The sequence below is a fragment of the Schistocerca nitens genome, chromosome 1 (genome assembly GCF_023898315.1).
Source record: "Schistocerca nitens isolate TAMUIC-IGC-003100 chromosome 1, iqSchNite1.1, whole genome shotgun sequence".
NCBI lineage: Eukaryota > Metazoa > Arthropoda > Insecta > Orthoptera > Acrididae > Schistocerca > Schistocerca nitens.
This window is the reverse complement of record NC_064614.1, coordinates 660,999,353-661,009,311: the sequence shown is the minus strand read 5'-3', so window position 1 is coordinate 661,009,311 and position 9,959 is coordinate 660,999,353. Positions and strand designations below refer to the sequence as shown.

Below are 9,959 nucleotides of genomic sequence, written 5' to 3'. Positions count from 1 at the left end.
GGAATGTTTCCCTCTATTTCAGTTTCGTTTACGAACAACATTTAAAGCGAGTTTTACTTCCAAGCCTTCCGTCTGCTTTCGTGTAAGCATGACGCGCAATTTGTAGTGCCAGCACTGCAACTGGTAGGCGTGCCTTGTCCCCCCCCCCCCCCTCTCCCAACGGCTCCTCTACCCGCACCAGCCAATGCTTGCTTCCTCCTCTCCCCGCATTCCCCTCACAACTCTGCCGTCTTACAGTTAACACACTGTACACCTGGTCCATCGGCTGTAGAAGTGGTGTAACATTCGGCAGCAAAAACTTCGCCACAATTTCTCCATCACATAATTCCTCAGTGCTGGGGTGAGATGGCAAGTTATCAATCAAAAGGATTGCACGCGGAGACAAATGATTTTCCTTAGAAAACCATCGAACAGGGGAACAAACTGGCCCTGAAACCATTCTTTGAACAGCTTACCATCCATCCATGCTTTTTTCTGGTTGCGATAATATATGGGCAGGGACTTCATGTTGCAGTTTTTAAAAGCTGTGGTCCTAGCAGATTTGCCGATCAGTATTAAAGGCAGCTTGTGATTATCAGCAGCATTGCTGCACACTAATAAAGTCACACAATCTTTGCACATTTCAAAACCAGGAGCATTGTCTTCTGCTTTTGATGCCAGGCTTTTTGTTGGCAATGCCCTAAAATTAAGGCCAGTCTAGTCAGCATTATACATTTGTTGGGGGGAATACTTTCCCTCTCTTATCACTTTTTCAAACTCACCCAAGTATTCCTTTGCTGCATCACGGTCAGAAGAAAGCTTCTCTCCAGTAATTGTTAGCTGATGGATTCCATTACATTTTTTGAATCTGTACAACCAACCTGCACTCGCACTAAAAGATGCATCACCATTCATGAACTTGTTCAGGTAAACAGCCTTCTCCTGAACCAGTGCTCCACTCAAAGGAGTTCCCCTTTCTCTTTCTTGGGTAAACCAAAGGAAAAGAGCTTCATCCACTTTATCGTACTGGGACTGTTTCAAAGTCTGCTGAATTTTGAATGTTTTTCCTGAAGACATTGCACAGGACTGTTCAAGCTTCACTTGGTTCTTCTTCGAATCACAAATGGTTGCTTTACCAACACGCAGTTCTGTTGCCAGTTTAGATACATTCTCACCATTGGCTATCCACTTCAAAGCATCCAGTTTTTCTTTGAGAGTTAATGTTGTATGTTTCCATTTACTCATATGAAAATACATACACCACTACACCTGAACAAATACAATACAGCTGTTACGTGTGCCAGTGATTGATAACTAACATAACCAAGCACTTTGTGAGCCAACTGGTAGTGCACTGTCCTCAGACACTACAAAGGTCTCAATAACGCACAACAACAAGGGCAGGGAGTGAGAGTGAGCCACTGTTCCCACACTTGTTCCCATTTGTTACCGTGGTGCACCTACTTATCTGCTTGGTATACATCAATCTAGAAACTCGTCACTGGCTAATCCGAACAAATCAGTACTCCGAACAAGGTCCAGTCCCAATTAGTTCGGATTAACGGGACTCTACTGTACTTGGGACACTTTTCTACAAATCTGACAAAAATTTGCACTTTGCTGTTCAAGATCAGCTCATAGCTCCTCACCTGCCAAGAATATAAGGTCCTGTGAAAAATAGCCCCTTCCACCATAGTCTTGTGGGATATTAGTAACTGGTGTCTCATCCAGTCATTCACATCCCTGAAGAGCAGCAGAGGAAGCTTTAATGGATAGTGATCAATTTTGCAGTTTGCCCCAAGTCAACTTCTGCAAATTTGTCGTGTTCCACAAAGAACAGTCTGTTTTGTCACCGTTAAAGTATCTCCATCTGGTCTAGTACACACCATGTATTGAGTTAAATGATTTGCTACCAGTCATCTGGATTGTCCCTTTTCCCGTGGAGTAGCCAGATAAGGGAAAGCAGTGTGATTAGAGCTGTCTGCATTGAAATATGTAGATCTGAAATGGTAGAGAGATTGGCTCTGGGAATGTTAAAATAAAATGCTGGACCAAAATTTAAAAACTTTTCATAATATTTATTTGTCTTAACAGTATTTTAACAGTGACCAAATAAACAAATCAAACCAGGTGTTGCAAAGCCACTATATCATTGTTAGTAATTCCATTACTGAAAATTACACAACATTACAAAAAGTTTTAACATTCATACATAAGACATTCAGATACAAGAAACAGTGAGAGAATCAGTGTTAACAAGTTGATAAGTTTCAAAACAATAAATAATTAAAGAACTTAAAATAAATGCAACTGATTAGAAATCACGCATTAATCAGTCCGCCAGCTTGAGCTACATCAGACATGGCTCCGTCCCTTCGAATCTAAAACACAGACATAGGTACATTCAAAATGCCATTACTAAAAATTGCATGCCGCAAGATCTTGCAAGGCCTTTACAACTTAATAATAAAAGTTTGCAAACCTCCACACAGCAAAACTGAATTTAAAGAATTACTGCAACAATTTAAAGGAAAAGCAAACAATCCAACATGATTGCCAGTTTTAACATAGGGGCCATTACATGAAACCATATAACTAAAAAACTAATCTGTTGTAAACTAATGAATGCAGAAATAGAACTTCCATGAAGCAATCAATATTAAAATATAATTCCTGTTTTCCTCCTTTTACAAATAGGCTTGAAAGAACTTAGACTTGTATTATGACAATGGAATGCTGATCCAGATTGTGGTCAAAGACTACTACAGCTGTTACTGTCAAAAACTAAGCAGCAAGCCGAGTTTCACTCAATGAAGAAGGGATTTCACTAATGCCAAGTCTTTTTTAGCTCTTCTGTTACAGGTCAGAAAAGTGCCCAACATTTTCTTGGTTCGCCTGTGTTTGGCTTCAAGTAAATGCCAACAGCACAGCACCCACAACCAAGAAATGTGTTGACTCCGAAGACGCAAACCCGTGAGCATGAAGGCAGAGGGAAGCAATAACTCTCCAACTGCTGCATGCACATTGTTTCCACAGACACAGATAACATGAAAAATCGGGCCTCTTATCTTCAGTGAAAGAGCACAGTTAACTCTCCAGAACACCAGACAAAAACTGAGAACAAAGAGGAGCGCACATGCAATTAAGTGAACTCTGCAAGCAACTCTGCGCCCTTTTGCGAGACGCCAACCTACCCTTTTGATTGGAAACCACCAACAGAGAAGTTTCATTAGTGGCAGAAATCAATTATAATGTGCACATGGCTCAATTCTCCTTTTAATTAATATAAGTGCAGTGCAGCATTCCAATTATCAGGCTGACTTATGTGTCCTAATCTTTTTCATAGTGGCTCAGTCTTTAATAAGAAAGTTAACTGGAGATATAACTTTGATAACATGACACAGACCAGCAAAGTGGCTGAACAACTTGGCAAAAAATCTCCAATTCCCCTACTAAGTACCCACAGAGCTTTCAAAAGAATTATGACACTGACTTAATAAGGTACAGCACCCCTCTCCAGTGTTCAAGGCAAATACTGTTCTTGACTCCCAATTTGTCTGTACAGGCCTTGGGAAATGATCAAGTAATTACCCAATTTCTTGGCTTTTAATTTGTTCAGAGAAGTCACATTAAAAGGAATGACTGTCTTGAACACTTCAAATGCACAAAATAAAATTATGATTGCAGAATCAATAATGTCTGTCGGCTGCGGTAAAAAAAAACTATTTACTACCGTATTTTAAACACCCTATTTTCTTTCTCATGAATACGCAACCTGGCAAAACACAAAACACTACTTTCTTCCTCATGACTACGCAACCTGGCAAAACGCAATCAAGAAGAAGAATATTGCTGCCTGTGTAAAGGAAAAAGGCATTCAAATATGCTCATATATTGGTCAAGTTGCTAATGATTATGAACACAATAAAAATGTTGATTGGCCAACTTATTTTTAACTCTGCTTGATATTTTTTCATTAGGAAGCATTCACACAAGTTAGCCAATGATTCACCATTATCAAGGGCTTCAGAGTGAATCTGTTTATCTGTCAAGTTAATGGACATGTAAGTTGAATACTGCTGCAGGGACAATTCAGAGAGCCTCAACCTGATTTTGTAACCAACATTTAACCACCAAAGGCCTATAATTCAACAGCTGATTTCAACTAACAATTTGTTAACATTTTGTATTACCGGAACATGTGCAATAAGTAATTTGTTAAACTCTTTCCACCTGTCTCCACATTCACTATCCTCGAATCTAAATTCATAACCCTGAGTCTCTGTCAGGAGGATAACAATTCATTCTGTCCTGACCACTGGTATCTCACCAATTTAGTAACTACTGAATAGCTGAAACTTCCTGGCAGATTAAAACTGTGTGCCGGACCGAGACTCGAACTCGGGACCTTTGCCTTTCGCGGGCAAGTGCTCTACCAACTGAGCTACCCAAGCACGACTCACGCCCTGTCCTCACAGCTTTACTTCCACCAGTACCTCGTCTCTTACCTTCCAAACTTTACAGAAGCTCACCTGCGAACATTGCAGAACTAGCACTCCTGAAAGAAAGGATATTGTGGAGACATGGCTTAGCCATGGCTGTGGCTAAGGCCGGTATTACACTATCAAATTTCTTTGTCAAAGATTTGATCAAAGATGTGATCAAATATTCCGTCCAATATATTTGACAAAGATCTTTGATGTAGCGCTAGAAGGGGTATTACACTGTCATCAAATTTTTCGTCAAAGTTCAAGATGACTGACAACAACTTGTTATTAACCGCAGCAGTTGCACGTACCGCAATTGCATTGTGTGCACATGCGGAAAAGAAGTGGGGGAAAAACAGGAACCATACATACGAGGTTGACAGTCTTAAATTCCTGGGATTACAACTTGATAATAAATTCAGTTGGGAGGAGCACACTACAGAAGTGCAGAAAGAGCCTTAACAAATCTGTATTTGCAATTCGAGTGTTAGCAGACATAGGCAACATAAAAATGAAAAAGCTTGCATACTTTCATTCCATAATGTCATATGGGATAATATTTTGGAGTAAATCTTCAAGTCAAACAAAAGTTTTCAGGGTCCAAAAGCGTGTAATACGTATTATTTGTGGAGTAAATTCACGGACGTCCTGCAGAAACCTCTTCAAAGAACTGGGTATACTAACTACTGCCTCTCAGTATATTTACTTCTTAATGAAATTTGTCGTAAATAATATATCTCTTTTTCCAACAAACAACTCAGTTCATACATAGAATACCAGGAACAAAAATGATCTGCACACGGACTTAAAAGCACTTACTTTAGTTCAAAAAGGGGTCCACTACTCAGGAACACTCATCTTCAATAATTTGCCAGCAAACATAAAAAAATTTAGTTACAAATAAAGATCAGTTTAAAAGGAGCCTGAAAGACTTACTACTGGCCAACTCCTTCTACTCCATTGGCGAAATTTTTAATAGAAACAAATGATGTATTTATTCATACTACTAGTATTGTTATTTCAACTTAAAAAAAATCGACATTTTCCACATCCACAAGGATCTCCTCAGCACGGATCTATGGAACGAAAAACTAATCTGATCTGGGTGAAGCCGTGGGTTTTACGACGACACGATAAAAGCATTCAACAAAACTTCTTACGTGAGCTTACAGTGGAAGACGTCAAGTCGTACATCAGTTACTTAAGAATGGATGAGCATACATTTCTGTATGTGCTCAATGAAGTGTATCCTCATATCACAGCTACATCTTCAGAAGACAGGCTCACTGTAACACTCCGATTCCTTGCTACAGGAGAGGGTTATGTTAGGTTAGGTCAGGTCTCCAATCTTCTTAATCTATTTTTGTATTCAGGGTGCCTCACGTTGTAAAGCGCCTCATTAGCTTCAGACATCTCTATTAATTTTGTAGTTGTCGGCACACAGCAATTGTATTTACCGGCAATGGTTATAAAAACACTACAGATGACAGAATGCTGCAGCGATGCTAGCGCTCCATGTGGTAACATGTCACATTGCAATGAACAGAAGACAAGCGATTTCTTTGATCAAATATACAGCGAGGCCCTAGATTTGATCAAATATTGGACGACATTTGACAAAGTCCCTATTACACTATCAAATATCTTTGACAAAGATATTGGACAAAGATATTGGACAAAGAAATTTGATAGTGTAATACCGGCCTAAGCCATGTCTCCCCTATATCCTTTCTTTCAGGAGTGCTAGTTCTGCAAGGTTTGCAGGAGAGCTTCTGTAAAGTTTGGAAGGTAGGAGACGAGGTACTGGTGGAAGTAAAGCTGTGAGGACGGGGCGTGAGTCGTGCTTGGGTAGCTCAGTTGGTAGAGCACTTGCCCGCGAAACGCAAAGGTCCCGAGTTCGAGTCTCGGACCGGCACACAGTTTTAATCTGCCAGGAAGTTTCATATCAGCTCACACTCCACTGTAGAGTGAAAATTTTCATACTGAATAGCTTTATGGCATAGTTGTTCAATAAGAGGGGCTTGACTGGGGTCCGTATTCACAACCCACAAATCCTGAACACAGTTACACAGGTTATTTAAATGCATCTGGTTTCTCAAGATCTGTGAATGCCTTGGCGAGATTCCCTTCAAGAATTCCATATTTGCCTGCACATCGAAAAGCAAACTACTGCATACAGTGCAGACGCCACCTACTTCAGTCTGCAGAATTAAGAAAGCAGAATCAAAGATCATCTAACAAATGGATAATGGTACTACAGTACTTTTATTACAAATTATCACAAAAAAGCCAGTTCCTAGTTTTTTTTAAAAAAAAAAAAATCAAGCAAGGAATGATCTGACAAGACTGCACACAGTATCTGCAGTGTGATTAAGGCTTGATATTAGCAGGATGTCTCCTGTCAGGAAGAATGTCGAATCCATAAATGTTGGTAAAAAACATTGCTAATGCAGAAAAGGTACCTCATCATGCATATCACAGAGGCTTATTTACACAGGAGTATCCACACATATTTACAGGAGTTATGAAGTTTCAATCTTATTGACAACCTCAAATAGTTCCTACAACAGAGAAGATCAAGAGGTATGCAAATGTTTATATCACAAAAATGTGTGGTTACTTGTGAATATGGTTTCTCACAACATACCATCATTTCTATGCAATGCAGATTTATTGGCAGCTGAAATAGTTTGCACAACTGATATCACTTGTGCCAAGTGAGGATGCAAAAACTGTAAACACAATGGACAAATTTCTTTCTGAAGTTTAAGTTACTGAAGACAATACTCCTTCCAGTGGATGTATGGGAAAACCACCAGATGAAACAAAAATTATTCAATTCACGACCATCACAGAAGGAGTTTTCCTTTTAAAGAAGTTACCAAAAGATTTCTCTCCTCACCCCTACAATAGTGTTAGAGGACTTATGCACTGATGGCAAATTTGAAAGATAGTGAAATAGTACCTGCTCACTGGTGTTTTGAAATTGTCACATTACTCACAGCTGTGTTATAATATTGCATCAGAGATGAACTTATGGCAGTTTACAACTATGTTATATCTGATTCAACGAATCATCAGCAATATGACAACTGTTTTAAACGAGTTTCAGCAATGGAACCATAAGATTAAATTCTGTCATTACTGAAATGACAGAGCAACACATCAGTTCAAAAATGTGGTAGATTCATTTCTGAGAACCTTCCATGCCATAAGGGAGATTCGGGATTTTCAGCTGACTGGAGCTCCCATGTAACAGGCCAAAGATGCAGTTGATGGAACTGGAAGCGATATCAAGAGGATTGCATGGTTGAGCATACTGCATGAAACAAACATGTTTATATTGAATACACATCAGTGGTGGTAAAGAGAATATTTGCAATTTGTATGTTGATAGAGAAGAATTTTTTTTCACCTTACTGTTGGTTCTCGAATGATGGAAAGATGCACAGGAAGTGCCAGGAACATTAGCCTTGTACTATGTTAAGTACAATTATATACCTCACTACATCTATATTAGCTCAAATTAATCATTTACAAGAGATGTCAGTACATGAATGTATCATTATATGCATGGGAAATATCAATTCTGAGTCTAATACAGACCTACATGACATCTCAGTTGTTATGCAACATGTAAATCATGAGACTGAGGAGAGTAATTTTTTGAGGGAAAGAAAAAGAAAGGGGAAAGAAACCACCTGGATCTAGTCTATTACAGCACCAAAAACTGTGGAACATTGTGTTCATCATTTTACCAACATCACTGAGTTAGACAAGTTAAATTTAAACATAAACCTCAGGTAGACATTGACATCTTTTATTTTATTGCCCATCTAGTATCGTAGCACCTAATTGAGGAGCAAATCTTCAAGGTCATGGAAGATGTCCATACATGAAATAACAACATGAAAATAACAACAGATAAAATAAAATGTTTATGAACCCAAAAATAGACAAGCCATAAGTTTCTGTAAATGCAATCAATAATATTACACATGAATCAGCTTAAGTTTTCAAGGAACTCCTAAACAGAATTGGAGGAGTGACCCATGCTGAAACTATTCAGCTTCGATTTGAAAGTGTGTGGATTAACTGCTGAGATTTACGAATTCTTGTGGTAGCTTATTTAAAAATGGATGCAGCAGTATACTGCACAAGTTTCTGCACAAGAGTCAAGGAAGTACAGTCCAAATGCAGACTAGATTTCTATCTAGTATTAACCGAGTGAAAGCTGCTAATTCTCGACAATAAGCTGATACTGTTGACAAACAACAGAAAATACATATATAGAGAGGCCAATACCAGAATAACCATACTGGATGGTCCAGATGAATATGTTCTAGCTGAAGATGCATTTGTAGGGTATGTTTATCTGAAACAACACCTGGCAGCAAGTGTCAACTGATTTTTGTTGTTGAATTTTCTGGAAATATATATTAAGTAGTTTAAGTATCTGTTGCCATGTTTGATATTTAATATCAATTTATCGGTGCAGTCTAATAAAGTGATTGTGGAGTTCATTCTTGACACCTTTTTGTAAGGTGTAGGCATCGAGTGGCTGCATGATAAATAAATCTTTACCTTTGTTGTATAGTATTCTTGCAGTATATTTTAATCATGTTTTTCAAGCTGTATGGCAATTAACATTCTTTTGGAAAAAGTGTCAAGTACTTAACAACATGTAGAAATAAGACCCGGATTATTATGCAACCAAAATGAAAAGTTCTGGCTAAGTAATGTATTATGCAACAAATTTGTACTATAACTTCACTAGCTTTTCCTGTGATAGTGAAATTTAGGGGACGAGATGATGGTGCATTACTGCCCACTCAATGCTGCATCCGTAATTTGTCCTCATAACATCTGAAAAGCATTTATATCAGTTCTCTCTCTCTCTTTCTCGTCAGTATTACTAACGCAACATCTGGTTTTATAATCACTAATGACTAAAATTAAAGGAGGCAAGTAACACAGACAGCAAGAGATTTTTTTAAATTTTTGTACGATTAAAAATTTATTAGTGTTGCTGTCCCTTATTTTTGTAGAACTATTGTGTAGCTGTTTCAAATATAAAAAGTTAGGATTTTCATTCTACTATCGTACAATCAGTTTCGAGAAAAAAATAAGATACAGAATGAAGAGAGATCATACCGCTCTTATAGAGGGGCTTCTATCTGTGAATTTCCCAATGTATGCCATTATAAATGTACTGCAACTTTCAATAACTGCATCACAGGCCTTTAACCATCAAAAGCAACACTCAAATTCAGCTCCTTTGGTGTGACGTAAGATGCATCACGAGCTCTTGGCGGAGTAAGTCTTCTTCCGGTTTGTGATATCGCAAAATAGTCCCCCACATATTTTAATATTCGCTATAGTCAAATGTTATTTTAGAGTCCAATATTAGTCATAAGTAATTTTACCTACAACAATGGTTCTATTTTCTAAAACACTTTGCGTTCGTTAGACGTTTTTGCAATTATTAGAGTC

The 9,959-nt window shown here is 38.3% G+C and overlaps 1 long non-coding RNA gene across 1 annotated transcript; it reads right to left on the bottom strand.

The window, feature by feature from the left end:
- Positions 1 to 2,036: 2,036 nt before the first annotated feature.
- On the bottom strand, positions 2,037 to 9,940 carry LOC126259115 (uncharacterized). The gene is made up of 2 exons (XR_007546474.1): positions 9,621 to 9,940; positions 2,037 to 2,360 (listed from the first exon to the last, which is right to left on the bottom strand). It is a non-coding gene; the product is annotated as an uncharacterized LOC126259115 (long non-coding RNA).
- Between the last annotated feature and the right edge of the window lie 19 nt (positions 9,941 to 9,959).